The following is a 16,976-nucleotide window of genomic DNA, read 5'->3' as shown; positions in this document are numbered from 1 at the left end:
CTACTAAATGCAATTGGTTTACCTTTCTGTGTCAGGGCGGCTCCCACTGGAGTGTCAATTCCTCTTCCCTGTTGCAGTACTGGAGAACTGGTGCTCTGGAAATTTTGTCTTTCAGTCTGTGAAACACTCTTTCTTGGGTGTCTGTCAATTCCCACATGTTCTCCTTACGTGTGAGTTGTCTCAGAACCTCACAATCATCAGAAAGATGATCATAGAATTTAGAGAGATAATTGACCATCCCTACTATTCTCTGTACACCTTTCACATCGGTGGGTTTTGGCATGTCTCTGATTGCCCGTACTTTTTCAGGGTCGATCCTCAGTCCCTCAGCTGTGAGGAGATGACCTATGTAGGGTACCTCTTTTTGTCTATGCTGGAATTTGTCTGCATTCAGCTTGATGTTGCGTTCTCTGCACCTGGTTAGGAAGTGTCTGACCTTCTCGTCATGGTCCTTTTCCGCCTCCTCTTGTGTTGCTCCTTCCCCTGTGATTAATACATAATCTGCTATGATGTAGACTCCAGGGAGGCCCTCCAGGGCCCTCATGAGCTTTCTCTGAAACACTTCCGGCGCTGGGCTTATTCCCATTGGCATTCTTAGCCATCGGAAGCGGCCAAATGGGGTGGCGAATGTGGTAAGGTAATTCGACTCTTCTTCTAGTTTCACATGCCAGAAGCCTTGATTTACGTCACTGACTGTGAATACTTTTGCCTTGGACATCTCCGGCAGTATGTCATCAATGGTTGGGAGTGGATAGTGATTTCTTTTTAGAGCTCTATTCAGAGGTTTTAGGTCTATACAGATCCGGAGCCTCCCAGTAGGCTTTTTCACTGCTACCATGCTACTGATCCAGTCAGTGCTGCGTTCCACTGGTGCAATTATCCGTCTTCTCTCTAGGTCTTTGAGTTCCTCTTGCAGAGGTGTTATCATGGCTACAGGCACTCTGCATTTCGGCAGTTTCACTGGCGGTACTCTGTCATCTATCTCTATCCTATATTCACCCTCCATGCAGCCCACACCGGTGAACACATCCTTAAACTCATCCATTATTTTGTCCACGGTCATGTGACCTCCATTTGTCACTGCGCTCGGCTCCTTCTTCACTATGCTCTCAATAGCCAGAATGTTCTCATATTGCACTTTTATGAGTTTCATGACTTCACTGGTTTTTCTGCCTAGTAAAGGGGTTCTGCTGTTCTGATCCACTACTTGGAACTCTAATCTGTACAGTTTATTGTTTCTGGGATTTCTGACTTTTGCCCTACACGTACCTAGTGGAGTCAGCTTTGTCTTGTTGTACATCACTCGCACTTTCTTGGTGTGCTCTGGCTGTGTGTCTGGGTTTAAAAGATCAATGGGGATGACATTACAAGTGGCCCCACAGTCAATCTGGAAATCAACAACTTTTCCTCCGATTTTCATCTCTGCAAAGAGCTGTTGGCTCTGACTGTGGCTGTCTTTCGAGTGATTCACCTTTTCGCTCTCTCCCTGTTCCTCCCTTATACAGTTGACATCTTCATACGAGTCACTGTCACTTGTCTACTCTGTACTCCGGCGCTGTAGGAGACGGCAGCCTTTCCAGTAGCTCTCTTGTTTTTGACTATTTTTTGACTTTTTTCGACCTTTCGGATTATTTATCTTATTATTTATTTATATTTTTTGTCTATTTTTCTTTGTTCTTTAACTGGTCAGCTCTTGACTTTTAAGTTTAAGCTCTTGCTTTCTTTATTTATTCACCGCTTTTCGGAGTTAGTGGGCACTTCTTTTTTATCATCATGCGACGCGGAGCCGGTTTGCTCACATACTTGAAGGAGGAACTGTTATCGCTGAGATTAATGGGGCAAACTGGACTACGACACGACATCCCGGTGGAGCTGAGGAGGAAGTACCGGGGCTGCAAAGCCGGTGCTAAGATGAAAGCTAGGCGGTCGGCGAACCGGAGGAGATATAAACCATCGATTCCTTCCGTAATCATGGGGAATGTGAACTCCCTGTCCAACCAGATCGATGAGCTGACGGCACTGAACAACCAGCGGACCTACAGGGAAAGCAGCGTGCTCATCTTTACGGAGACATGGCTAAACCACCTCGTACCGGATGCTGACGTGGACCTGCAGGGATTCACTATGGTGAGAGCCGACAGAGACGCCAAAGCTAGTGGAAAACGGAAAGGTGGGGGTCTGGTCGTGTATGTGAACCATCGCTGGTGTAACCCGGGACATGTTTCTGTAAAGACTGTGTTGTGCTGCCGGGACCTTGAGCTGCTAGCTGTTAGCTTGCGGCCATACTACCTGCCGAGGGAGTTCAGTCACGTGATTACCATCTGTGTTTACATCCCTCCGAGCGCGGACGCAGCCACTGCCTGTGAGACTATACACACTGTCACAGCCAGGCTAACGACTCAGCACCCCAATGCTTTTGTAATAATCTCTGGAGACTTTAATCATGCAACCTTGGACTCTACTCTGCCCGTTTTCCATCAGGCTGTTGACTGCCCCACAAGAAACAACAGGACAATAGACCTCATGTATGTCAATGTGAGGGATGCGTACAAGGCCACACCGCTCCCCCCACTGGGGAAGTCAGACCACAACCTGATCCACCTACAACCAGAGTACACCCCCCTGGTCAAAAAACAGCCCGTTGCAACCCGCACCATCAGGAAGTGGACCCCAGAGATGGAAAGTGTCCTGAGAGACTGTTTTAACACCACAGACTGGGATGTGCTGATCGATCCGCACCGTGAGGACATAGAGGGGTTGACACACTGCCTGACGGACTACCTGAACTTCTGCATGGATGTGGTCTCTCCTGTTAAGACAGTCCGCTACTACCCGAATAACAAGCCTTGGGTAACACGGGAGGTCAAAGCCGTCCTGAACAGGAAGAAAGCCGCCTTCAGGAGCAGAGACAGGGAGGCCATGAAGGCAGCACAGCAGGAGGTGAAACACTGTGTGAGGGAAGCCAAAGACACCTACAGGACAAAGGTGGAGCAGAAGCTGAAGGAAAACAACATGAGGGCCGTCTGGGAAGGTGTGAGGACTATCACGGGCCACAACATCAAGACCAGGGTCGTTGAAGGGACAACGGAGAGGGCGAACGAGCTGAACAACTTCTTCAATAGGTTTGATCGGCCCTCGACCCCCCCACCTCTACTGCAGCCATCTCTTCTTCCCTCCACAACACACCACCCCCGAAACGACACAGCACCCCCACCCTCCTCCTCCTGCCCCCCCACCCCAGATACCACAGCACCACCACTCTCCTCCTCCAGCCCCCCCACGCCAACACAAGCTCTGCCTTACTTCACAGCAGACCAGGTCAGAGGACAGCTGAGGAAGCTTCGACCCAGGAAAGCACCAGGCCCGGACAAGGTGTGTCCCAGACTACTGAAAACCTGCGCTGCTGAACTGGGGGAACCACTTCAACGGATCTTCAACCTCAGCCTGCAGCTGGGGACAGTGCCTACACTATGGAAGACATCCTGCATCACGCCGGTTCCTAAAAAGACCCGGCCCAGTGAACTGAATGACTTTCGGCCGGTGGCACTCACTTCACACCTGATGAAGACATTGGAGCGGCTCTTCCTCGGTCTCCTCAGACCTCAAGTGCGACATGCTCAGGACTGCCTGCAGTTTGCATACCAGTCAGATGTTGGAGTGGAGGACGCCATCCTCCACCTACTGCACCGAGTTCACTCCCACCTGGATAAGGGAAGCGCCACAGCGAGGATTCTGTTCCTAGACTTCTCCAGTGCGTTCAACACCATCCAGCCCCCCCTGCTCAGAGACAAACTGGGCAGGATGGGAGTGGACCCATACATGGTGACCTGGATCTCCAGCTACCTCACAGACAGGCCACAGTACGTCAGACTAAAAGACACCATCTCTGACACTGTGGTCAGTAGCATTGGAGCCCCACAGGGCACAGTGCTGGCCCCTGTACTCTTCACCTTGTACACCTCAGACTTCTGTTACAACTCTGAGCTGTGTCACATACAGAAGTACGCGGATGACACAGCCAGTGTCGGGTGTATCAGGGACAATAGAGAGGAGGAGTATAGGAGCCTGGTGGGGGATTTCGCCACCTGGTGCCGTGCCAACCAACTGGAGCTCAACATCTCCAAGACCAAGGAGCTGGTCATAGACTTTGGGAGGAACAGGCCTAAGCCTAGGCCCGTACTGTTGGAGGGGGCTGAGGTGGAGGCTGTGGACTCCTACAAGTACCTTGGGGTGTGGCTGGATAAGAAACTGGACTGGTCAACTCACACCAACCACCTTCACAGGAAGACACAGAGCAGGATGTACTTCCTGAGGAGACTACGTTCTTTTAACATCTGCAACAAACTCTTGGAGATGTTCTACCAGTCTGTGGTTGCCAGTGTCCTGTTTTACACCGTGGTGTGCTGGGGCAGCAGCGCATCCAAGAAGGACACCTCCAGACTGGACAAACTGGTCAGGCGAGCCGGCTCTCTGATCGGCAAGAAGCTGGACTCATTGGAGACGGTGGCAGAGGCAAGGACACTGAAAAAACTATAGACAATGTCAGTCACCCTCTGCACACTGTCATCACTATTCAGAGGAGCCGGATCAGTGGGAGACTGCTCCTCCCCAATTGTAGGACAAGCAGACTGAAGAACTCCTTTGTCCCCCAAGCCATCAAGCTATTCAACTCCTCACTGCGGGGGAGGAGGTGACATGGACATGAACAGGGACATGGAGATGCTTGTAACAACTGTACACATTCTTCACGTCAATATACAATGTGCAATATTATGGCAACTACTGTGTAGTGTTTTTACCTCCCTCAATTTTCTTGCCTAGTTTATCTTTTTGCCTCTTTTACATTTCATTGCTAACTCTTGCACTGTGTGTATTTCTGCATCTTCTGTATATCTTGATCTCTTGTGTTTTTCTTGTGTATTTTGTATTTTACTGCTACTGGACACAGAATTTCCCTGAAGGAGTAATCCCAAGGGATTAATAAAGTTGAGTCTAAGTCTAAGTCTAAGTCTAACAGCATGTACTCTCCTCGTTTTCCAACTGGTCTCTAGTCTCGATTTGCACTGAGCTGCGAATTGGTTTTACTTCCCACACTTCTTACACTTTTTCCCAAAAGCCAGGCACTTATTCTTGCTACGCTCGTGTTTTTCCACATAACTTGCAGTGAATCCCGTTCTCCCTCTGTGTCAGATCCGTCTGCTTCACTGCGTATAGTACCTGCACTGTCAGTCCTTGAAGCGTCTTACTATTCTCCCTCGATAGCTCCATAGATCTGCAGATGTTCAGACATGACTCCAGCGTCAGCTTTTCCTCTCTGAGTCATCTCTCCCTCAGCGCTGAGCTGTATGTACACACTACACTATCCCTTATCAAAGAGTTTCTTATGGTTCCAAAATTGCAGGTGCTAGCCAGTACTTTCAAGTCTGTTACATAGCTATCCACATTTTCATCCAATCCTTGATTTCTCGTAAAGAATCGGTACCTCTCCACTGTCTCATTTGTCATCGGATTGCAGTATTCATCAAACTGAACTCACTGTGGTCCTTGCAGAGGGGTTCGCACTCGCCAAAGTTGTCCACAGTTCTCTGCCCTTTTCTCCGATGAGGTAGCTGAACAGCTTCACTTTCGTCGTCTCATCCGCCGTTGGCATGGTAAGGTCCATGTAAAGTTCGAACTCGTCTTTCCCACTTCTCCATGACTTTGCCAAGTTGGTGGAATCCACCGCCAACGTTCCTGGTGGTTTTAGCCCTTCCATCCCCGTCAGCTAACCAGCTAGTGCTAACGTTCTGTTGCGTTAACTACGGTAGGTAAATTAAAGCACGGCACATTTCGGCGTGTACACCGCTGCCACCATGTTACAATTTGTTCTGTTCCCGACTGTACATAATGGAAGTTTAAAGCAGTTGTTCTTGCTTACTTAAAAGTATTTCTTTATTGCTCTGTCAACTCGCTACAGGTTACAGTCCGGTCACACTTTTGTAACGGACCGTGTCCAACTTAAAGTGGTCCCCATGGAACACAATGCTCACAGATAAACAATCCTATTGTTGCAAGAGTGAAATGGAACGTAGTGGCAGTTCTATTGACAATGTACTGTACATGTGAGGCAGTCGAACTAAATCCCGGACAGTTTTTCAAATTCCCCCGGACAGATTTTGGGGCGGAAAAGTAGAACATGTCCAGGGGAAAAAGGACATCTGGTCACCCTAGTTTCAGTGAGTGGTCCTTTCTTTCATTGGCAAATCGTAAATCTACATTCTGGCTTACATAGTTCAAGTTCACTCACTGAATGCCAGGACACGCAACACCTTCACTGGCTGATCTGTTGATGTACGGGAAAGTCAGCACTTGTTCCCTCAATGATTCGTTCTCGCAATGAACGGGAAATACAAATCACTCACTCACTGACTCGTTCACTCACAGACCCATTCAGTTGATGAACGGGAAATGCAGTTCACTGACTCGTTCGTGAACGGGAAGTTACGTCATTTTCTCCTTCGTTTTGTTTTACGGTGAGGTAGCACCAGCTTCAATGCGCATTACCGACACCGCCTGTGTGGGTTAAGTTACGTTATTGCATGTTGGTTGAAGTCATATGAACTGAAAAAAGAAAGAATAACTTCAGGAAGTGATCGGTTCACTGAAAAGATTTGTTCTTTTGAACTCACCTGCCAACACTACTTGTGTCTCCACTTTCCAGCCTCCCGCACTTTATTCACTCCGTCAGGTGCCAGAGGGAGACAGCCAAGAACCCGACCAAAGATGATCGCCAAGGCCGAAAGACGAAAAGGAAAACAACAGCCCCCACACACATCGAATTGTCCATAATCAGCACCCAACCCCACGGAGCCAGCTCTCACCGAACCAGCACCCACTCCCATGGAATCAAACTCTCGTGCGAACTTGCCCCACCCCAAAGACTCATCATCCATCAAACTCGGCCCACACCGGCATGTGCCACTGAATATAAGCTGACGAAAGAACCTTGAGCGTTGCCTTTTCTGAATGGAGACTTTCTGCTCTTGAGCATGGTCGCACAAAACGCCCAGCACTGTTTTGTACTTTCCTGAAAACAGAGCTTACTTAACAAGAATTGTGATTGAACTCAACCGACCTGTGTAAGTCTAAATTTTGTTTCGGTGTCTCAATTTTTTCCTTACATTGCCAAAGAAAACGAACACGCAGTGCGTAAATTGGATAACAGATGATTGGCTCTAGCTTTTACCGTGAGGCGCGGACAGCGCACTTCCCAAATTGTGGACCAAATCCAACAAATGGTGACCATCCGACGTTCTTCAGAAGGAAAAGTACATGCTCCAGGAAGGATTATTTCTTCTCCGCTCTTGCTCAACAATATTGCAGTCCGATCGGCGCAAAAGGTAAGGGGGGACCTGTTTTCTCAATAAAAATCTCCCAGTTCAGCAATATTGTGGAGTGAAAGCAGAATAAAATTAAAAATTATAATTTTAGCTCTGTGTTCAGGAATGATGGTTGTACATACATTTATGCTTGTATGGAAACTGGTGAAAAAGTGACATGGAAAAGAAAAGTAGAAAGGTGGTGAGGCCTTCGTCTGATCAGCGAAGGAAACTCACACCGTGGAGAACTTGTGGGGTGCCAGTGACTAGCATATGGGCACCAGAGTGGCCTCAATAGTAGACAGGGACTTATACTGTTGCCTAAGGTCGGGTTCGATTGGATCGGCCAGGCCACCATAAGCGTCAGGTACTCGTGGAACTTATGGGGATGCCAATGGCTAGCATATAGGCACCAGAGTGGCCTCTATAGTAGATGCTTGGGGACTGTGCGCGTTGTCGCCTAAGGTCGGGGTCGATTGGATCGGCCAGGCCACCATGCAGGCCGGGGACTCGTGAAAAATAAAAATAATAAAAACAATAAAAAATACAATATATAAATAAATAAAGTGTAAAAATTGTGGTGTATAATAGGTTTGATTGTTTATATTGTGGCAGCAACGGTGTTCAGAGTGTATTTCTGTGAAAATTGTGTGCAAAATTGGGTGGCTTCTGAGTGGGCAAGTGCAGGCTTGGCTGTCAGGTGGGACAGCGGCGCAGCTGGAGAAGTGAGAACAATAAGTTGATTTGTATGAAATAGTTGATTTTTTGATTTGGTATTTGAGTTGGAGTCAGAAAAAATGGCTAAACGAGAATTTGATAAAGAATGTACATATATAATTAGCATGAAGGTTGTATCCCATTGTGTGGTGGGGTTAAACTGGAACTATTTTTTTTTTTCAAAAGGGTGCGGCTCTAAATTTTGGCCCAAACGGTCAGGTGGGCACAAATGCATATTTAGGACAGAGGTGGGGGGTCGCATTGTGTGACGTGGTGGTGGCGAGGCTCTCCGCACTTCAGATGCCCCCTCATCAGCTGGGAAGATTGCCATGTTGTGAGTCGTGTCTATGTTGCGGCCCGTGTGTGGTTTGCACTGTTAAAGGTAGAATTTTGAAATTATAGAATAATCTGAGGGTTGTGGGCAGAAACTGGTCCAATGGGGAGAGTACCCAGCCCTCATATTAAAAAAAAAAGGGAGAATAAGAGACAACAAGCATTATTGAAGTGCTGGTCATGGAGCACATCAAGTCCGTTCTCCCCCCCACCATTGACCCTTTCCAGTTTGCGTACCGTGCCAAGCGGTCCTCTGAGGATGCCATCTGCTCTGCCCTCCACTCGGCCCTCACCCACCTGGAGAGAAAGGACTCATATGTGAGGTTGCTGTTTGTGGACTTCAGCTCTGCCTTCAACACCATTGTGCCGCAGCGACTCATCTGCAAACTCGACGAGCTGGGCCTCAGTACCTCCCTCTGCAACTGGCTACTGGACTTCCTCTGTCAGAGGCCTCAGGTGGTGCGTGTTGGCGACAAAATCTCCGCCAGCATCACGCTGAGCACGGGGGCCCCCCAGGGCTGGGTGCTCAGTCCATTGCTCTTCACCCTGCTGACGCATGACTGCACTGCGACCTACAGCGACAACCGCATAGTGAAGTTTGCTGACGACACGACTCTGGTGGGTCTCATCACGAAGGGCGACGAGACTCGGTACAGGTCGGAAGTTAACCTTCCGACCACGTGGTGCAGGGACAACAACCTCCTGCTGAACGTCAATAAGACCAAGGAAATCATTGTTGACTTCCGGAAGGGTCACACAACACACCTGCCGCTGATCATCGACGGTGCTGTGGTGGAGAGGGTGAGCTGCACCAAGTTCCTGGGGGTGCACATCAGTGAGGACCTCTCCTGGTCCACAAACACCTCGTCACTGGCAAAGAAAGCTCAGCGCCGCCTGTACTTCCTGCGGAAACTCAGGCGTGCATGTGCTCCTCAGGCAGTCCTGTCTACATTCTACCGTGGGACCATTGAGAGCGTCCTCACCAGTTGCATCGCTGTGTGGGGTGGTAACTGCACTGAACAGAACTTGAAGGCCCTGCAGCGCATAGTGAGTACGGCTGGTAAGATTATTGGTGCTTCGCTCCCCTCCCTGAAAGACAACCTCGATTGCCAGAGATGTGAGTCACCCGGCTCACTCTTTGTTTGACCTTCTGCCCTCTGGGAAGAGGTACAGGAGCCTGCGCTCCCGCACCACGAGACTCGCCAACAGCTTCTTTCTCCAGGCTGTTAGGGCCCTGAACTCGCTACCCCCTTCTGCGTAGCGTGCGGCACTGTTGCGCTATTTTCGGGAATGTCTGCTGTATGCGCACTTGCTCCTTTTTTTTCTGCTCCTCTTATTTATTTATTTATTGTTGTGTTATTTATTCATTATTTATTCAGCACGCTTTTGTTATACTTGTTTACTTGTTTGTCTGTTGTGAGCCATGTCTTGTCACCGTGGGATAGGGGGGAACGAAATTTCGGTTTCTTTGTGTGTCTTTGGCATGTGGAGAAATTGACAATAAAGCTGACTTTGACTTTGACTTTGAAAAATGAACCATGCATGAACATCACCTTGTTCAAAGAACAAAACCAACACAATGCATGAACTCACAACAAATTACATACTGGTAAATCAGAATTTACACAATAAATCAGGTTTGTTCGGACCTCCTCAGTGGAGGTTCTCTCAAACCCCTGAGACCGACTCACTGAACACCTAGGGTTCGATCGAACCCAGGTTAAGAACCACTGGTCTATATAAATAGACTTTTATCAAAAATTGTGAGAGTGAAGGAGGAGGTTTGTGTCAAGGATTGCATAGAGCAGGGCGACCAAATGCAGCGTGGACCAGGGTTTATTGAAGGGAAGGGAGAAGAGGAATGAAGGCACAGGTGAATAGAAACTGACAGTGAGGGGGAAACGCAACTCCCCTCGAACCAAGTACAGACTAGGGAGAGGTTCTGACCATGAGCCTCCACACGACACCCGGGGAAAGTAGACTAAGGCACAACCGGTGCGGACACAAACGGGGAACAACAGTAGACACCAACAGGGAGAAACACACAGGCAGGGTTTAAATACTACATGGGATAACAAGAGGTTACGGTAATGAAGCGGTGCAGCTGAGGGCAGTTGCCAGCTGAGCATCCTCTGACACGGCACGTGACAGTTTGATTTGTAATCTGGCATTTGTTTGTTTTTAAAGATATATTTAACAGTTTATCTTGGTGCAGTAAGGATATAGAAATTTTGAAAGACTTAAAAATAAAAGCTAAATTACATTTTAATTCTGACATATGCCAGCTAACATGAGGATAAAAAATAAATACATAAATAAATAAATAAATAAATAAATAAATAAATAAATAAATAAATAAATAAATAAATAAATACTATGTCAAATGTGGCATGTGTTGTAAATTGGGCAATGAGACATTCACTTTCAAGCACTATCCTTTATAGTGTTGCTGACAACAATAACTTATGAGATGGTAATCAAAGAGGAGTGTTGTATTTGGAACACAGGCGCTGTATAACCTATAGATTGAACAATAACATTTGCCGCATATACAACCATGTTCGTAGAATGTTGAATTACATTACAATTTATTACAAAGGATTTTGGAACTTAATTTGATGATAAACACTGGAAGTAAAAAAAAATAAAATAAAAGCAATGTAGAAGGGAGTGTGAGTGGCGTGTGAAGTGAGAGATGGGAAGAGGAAAATAAATTATTTATGTAAGACCAGTTTATGATTGAAGGAAAAAGGAATCAAAGATTGGAATCAGGATGAAGAAAAAATGCGGGTTGAATATTTGATTGTTGGAAACTATTATTGAAAAGTTGTTTAACAACAAGAGGATTTTAGCCATGTTATGGATGGATTACTCCCAAAAAAAAGTTTGTCGATATATTGCCTGAATGGCATAACGACCCTTAAGGAACTGTTTAATGCATGCCTGATTATATTCTAATTCACGGACACGGCCCAAGGCGTCTAAGAATGTTTTGTACTTGATTATATCTTATAGTTTGATTAATGCTTGATGTGACGTCGTATTTTGCATAACGCTAGACGCCAACCTTGGATTACTATTGAATGTTCTGGACAGAAAGAAAATTTTTTGACTAATAATGAAAACTACAGTCGGAAGCATAATTAAACTAAGAATGTGACAAACAAACAAATGCATGGTAAGTGGTCCGAACAAAATGACAAAAGTGGAAGGATGATGAATGGATGAGGTGCAACCGTGTATGTGCAAGAATGGAAGAGAATGTTTACAGGAAGGTCACTTGGAGATAAAACCAGCAGGTGGCAGAGGGAGACAGCCAAGAACCCGGCCAAAGATGATCGCCAAGGCCGAAAGACGAAAAGGAAAACAACAGCCCCAACACACATCGAATAATAATAATCAGCACCCAACCCCACGGAACCAGCTCTCACCGAACCAGCACCCACTCCCATGGAATCACACTCTCCTGCGAACTTGCCCCAGCGTCTCCTTCCAGGTGTGGGGCGGCGTGGACTTCCATCCCCGGAGGTAGCACTTCCAGCCACGGAGGTGGCTGGGACTTCTGTAGAGTAGGATCGGGCATGCGTAGGAGCAGTGTCTGACCCCCATCCACTGTCCCCGGACAGCCAGCTGCCGAGCGCCGGCCCCCGACTTCCATCCTTGGAGGTAAAAGAGAGCTCTGTAGAGTAGGACCGGGCATGCATAAAAGCCATAATAGTTTTCCAAACCTTCTGTGTCACTCCAAATCATTAAATCCTTCAAACTCTTCGTCCTCCGTGTCACTTACAAACAAAGCTGCAAATGATGCCCGTGGTACGCGGGGCCCTTCGTCATCCCGTGATTGAATCTTTGTCCTTTATGTAAACAACCACCGCGCCGCGCCGCTGACATCAATTGTAGTTCAAATTACAGTAATCCGATGCTACATCGCGGTTTGTTTATCGCGGTTTCACTTTTTTTCTTTTTTTTTTTGAATTTTGAAAATTTGTGAAAAAATTCACATATAAGTCGCTCCTCAGTATAAAGTCAAAGTTAAAGTCCCAAAGTACCAATGATCATCGTCACACACACATCTGGGTGTGGTGAAATTTGTCCTCTGCATTTAACCCATCCCTATGTGATTTTGATCCATCCCCTGGGGGAGAGGGGAGCAGTGAGCAGCAGCGGTGCCACGCTCGGGAATCATTTGGTGATCTAACCCCCCCAATTCCAACCCTTAATGCTGAGTGCCAAGCAGGGAGGCAATGGGTCCCATTTTTATAGTCTTTGGTATGACCCGGCCGGGGTTTGAACCCACAACCTTCCAGTCTCAGGGCGGACACTCTACTACTAGGCCACTGAGCTGGTCGCCCCCCCACCTAAACTATGAAAAAAATGCGACTTATATAATATGGTAAATGTTTATTAAAATAATAATAATACTAATACAAATAATAATAATAATAATAATAATAATAATAATAATAATAATAATAATAATAATAATAAACCAGCAATCTAATGTGAAACTGCATTTGATATATTGGATAACAATATTTAGGCACATATATGCATACACGTTATTTTATAACCTATTATAAGTAAATTGTAAATCTACATTCTGGCTTTCATAGTTCACGCTAGGAGACGCAACACATCCACTGACTGATCCGTTGATGCACGGAAAGGCAGTTCACCCATTTACTCGTTCGCAAACGGGAAAGTCAGGATTCGTTCCCTCACTGATCAGTTCTCAAGATGAACTGGAAATGCGAATCACTCACTCACTCCTCACAGATTCGTTCGTTGGTGAATGGGAAATGCAATTCACGACTCGTTTGAGAACGGGAAGTTACGTCACTGACTCGTAAAGTCCCTCCTCCATCTAACGCTCGCTGGCGCTGCTGATTGGTCGTTCACGAAGTGAGTGACAGACAGCATTGCTGCTATGCCATTGCCAGCCGACACACGTTATTGTCATCGTTTTAGCGATTTAGTTGACCCACATGCAGAAAACTCAGATGTCCAGAATGAGTCAGGAGTGTTTATTGGAGGAGCTGCGGTGGAGGTAGAGCGGGATGATCGGAGCCAGGAGTACGGAGCGGGAGCAGCAATGGCGGAGTCCAGCCAGAACAGGGTGGATCTTGGCGGTGATCGGTGGAGGTAATCTACAAGCAGGATGCACAAGACTTGTTCAGAAAATTCCACGTGGCTGTGGTGGAGATCTTACTGCGGACCAGAGCATCTGAAGATCGTGGCGTCGAAGAGCAAGGCGAGAACTATGAGCGAAGAGCTAGAGGCACACCTGCGGAGAAGATCACACTGAAGGGACACTCAGGCGACGAGCAGTTGACAGCATGCTCCTTAAGAGCTCTCCTTTAACGAACCTGATGAGTCGCACCTGCTCACAGTTGCTCCCTTTGGACAAAAGAAGTATGACACCCCCCCCCCCCCCCCCCCCCAACCCCCTCAACGGCCGCCCCCCGGCGGCCCAGAAGAGGAAGATGGGAGTGACGACCAGTAGTCCGAGATGAGGGTAGGGTCGCAAATGTAGGAGCGGGGCACCCACGACCGGTCCTCGGGACCGTAGCCCTCCCAGTCGACGAGTACCATAAAATGCACAATAATGTGAAAAAAAAAAACATATGTAAGTCGCTCCGAAGAATAAGTCACATTTTGGGGGAAATTTATTCGACAAAATTCAACACCAAGAACAAACATGAATGAGCAACAACAGGCCAAATGATAGGTATGCTAACATGACATAACCACAAACGAAGAGCTGAGAACGGGCCTGACGTAACATTCAGAGTTATTCAAATAACTAATACATAAATAACACATTAATAAAACCATCTGTGTCACTCCAATTCATTAAATCCATCGATCGTCCTTTATGTCAACAATGCCAGCCGGGTGCGCGCAGCTGACGGCGGTTGCACTTCAAAATATTCCACAGGCCCATATAACGATATATAAATTATATATCAAATAACTATTATATAAGCAATAATATTATCAAGCCATCTGTGTCACTCCAAATCATTAAATCCATCGATCGTCCTTTACGTCAACAATGCCAGCCGGGTGCGCTTCAAAATATTCCACAGGCCCATATAACAATATATAAATTATATATCAAATAACTATTACCGTATTTGCCGGTGTATAGGTCGACTCGGTGTACAAGTCGACCCCCTAAAATTTGACGGAAATTTACGATTTTATGATATATCCTTTGTATAAGTCGAGCTTAATTGTTGCATTATATTAAACTTCAAAATTCAATATGCGAAATTTATTGACGAAATGTGCTCAAATTCCGGGAGGCCGTGCGCATGCGGCTGTTTATAAGCACCGCGGAGGAGATCGCGGAGCCTCATTCGACTTCCAGCGGCCGGCGAGCTCGCGCACGCCGCCCGGCACCAACGGGAGGCCGGAAATAACTCCAAGCCGAGCGGATCGGCACTTTATAAGCACCGCGGAGGAGATCGCGGAGCCTCATTCGACTTCCAGCGGCCGGCGAGCTCGCACACCCGCCCGGCACATCTGGGAGGCCGTGCGCACGCGCCAAGTGGCCGAAAATAGCCCCCCCGAGCGGATCGGCTGTTTATAAGCACCGCGGAGGACATCGCGGAGCCCGCGGAGGAGATCGCGGAGCCTCATTCGACTTCCAGCGGCCGGCGAGCTCGCGCACCCGCCCGGCACATCCGGGAGGCCGTGCGCACGCGCCAAGTGGCCGAAAATAGCCCCCACCGAGCGGATCGGCTGTTTATAACAGGGGTGGGCAAACTTTTTGACTTGCGGGCCGAATTGGGTTCTAAATTTTGACCGGGGGGCCGAACCAGGAGCAGATGGATGTAGTGTTTGTGTGAAGTAATATAAACGACCTGTAAAGGTCATTGCATAAAAGGTTTTGGCCTTTAGTAGGTAGTAAAGCATGGATATTCAAAAAAAGTTTTTTGAAAACAAATGCATTTATTAACAGCATTAAAAAAAAAAACATCCCTAAAAAACTGCTATCAGTGATTCTCATAAAATATGACACTGTTATTATGAATAACAGTCTCCATCACTTCAGTGCCTGCAGGTCAGATTAATGAAAGATGTATGTTTATCTTATGAGATCACATCAAACGGCAAACATTTTGACCAAATATATCATCTTGAAGAATCGGTGAAAGCATACATCCAAATAAAGTAATCAAAACGGCAACACGGTGAGGGGTATCTGAAAATCAGAGCAGAGTTTTAACTCACAAACACCCTGTAACAGAAGTGAGGAAACGGAAAACACTTCCTTAAAGTAAGCCTTAAGAACTTTAAAGGTTAAGATTAGTCACAAACAGGTGGTGCATCAATGTCCTTGAGCATCCTGCATTGTTTGAAAATGAGAATTGTCGCTAGTTTCAATCCCTGCTATTTGTACAGATCATATTCAAAATGCATTTTTTTACAACAAACTTGAAAGCCTCCCCTTCATTTTCAGTGTTCATTTGATGTTGATGTTCATGTGGCTGAACGTCACGTCGCGTACGTCGAGCCAAATTGGCCACTCTTTTTAAACACTCGGCACTCAGTGTCCACCTTGCTTTTCCTTGGGCGACTCATTTTAATGGAAGGATTCCAGGGGAAGGTTTGTGGGTGGCTTTAGCGTAAAACTGTATCCGAAAACTCGGCGCGCAAATTACAAGAATGCTGTCGTCACAGCCCACGCTCTAAATTCGGGACTGCTACAAATAGAGCGCGAGTGCGCCATTTCCGTACTACTGAGTACGTACACGCACTTGTGAGTGTGCACCGAGCTTTCTGACACGGCTTCCGGTAGTAAATGCGCAGGCGAGTGGTTCCCCATCTACTGGGGAAACGCAGTCATTGCAGGCAAAATGACCGAAAAAAAAAAGTTTAATAATACAATTTATTTAGGGTTGGCGGGCCGGATTAAACGGTTTGCCCATACCTGGTTTATAAGCACCGCGGAGGAGATCGCGGAGCCTCATTCGACTTCCAGCGGGCCGCGCACTCGCGCACGCTGCCCGGTTCAAATTTTCTAAGTGCAACGCACAATGAGATGCATGAGAAACGGCCTTGGTTACCATCACATTTGAAGCAATGAATACGAAGTTAAATTTTATGACTCGGTGTATAAGTCGAGGTCGATTTTTTTTCGGTCGATTTTGGATCGAAAAAGGTCGACCAATTCACCGGCAAATACGGTATATATAGTTCCATCTCCGGAGGTGGCACTTCCAGCCACGGAGGTGGAAGAAAGCGCCATAGAATAGGACCGGGCGTGCGTAAAAGCCATGTCCGAGCCCCATCCACCATCCCCAGACAGCCGCCCGGCCGAGCGCCGGCCCCCGAATTCCATCCATGGAGGTGAAAGAGAGCTCCGTAGAGTAGGACCGGGCGTGCGTAAAAGCCAACAAACCTTTCAAACCTTCTGTGTCACTCCAAATCCTTAAATCCTTCAAACTCTTCGTCCTCGGTGTCACTCACAAACAAAGCCACTAATGATGCCGGTAGTACGTGGGACCCTTCTTCATCTTCGTCATCCCGTGATCGAATCTTTGTCCTTTATGTAAACCA

At 47.1% G+C, this 16,976-nt stretch overlaps 2 long non-coding RNA genes across 3 annotated transcripts in view; both read right to left on the bottom strand.

Moving 5' to 3' along the window:
* LOC137840157 (uncharacterized) overlaps positions 1 to 6,578 on the bottom strand; it is a 40,894-nt gene extending 34,316 nt beyond the window's left edge. Inside the window, exon 1 of the long non-coding RNA XR_011086631.1 lies at positions 5,537 to 6,578. This is a non-coding gene — a long non-coding RNA (uncharacterized lncRNA). The remainder of the gene's footprint in view (positions 1 to 5,536) is intronic.
* The window catches only part of LOC125993668 (uncharacterized), a 218,928-nt gene that overhangs the window by 107,612 nt on the left and 94,340 nt on the right, over positions 1 to 16,976 (bottom strand). The window lies entirely within an intron of this gene.

This window comes from Syngnathus scovelli, chromosome 3, assembly GCF_024217435.2.
Source record: "Syngnathus scovelli strain Florida chromosome 3, RoL_Ssco_1.2, whole genome shotgun sequence".
NCBI lineage: Eukaryota > Metazoa > Chordata > Actinopteri > Syngnathiformes > Syngnathidae > Syngnathus > Syngnathus scovelli.
Note: the sequence above shows the minus strand (reverse complement) of the source record. Positions and strands in the feature narration are given on the sequence as shown.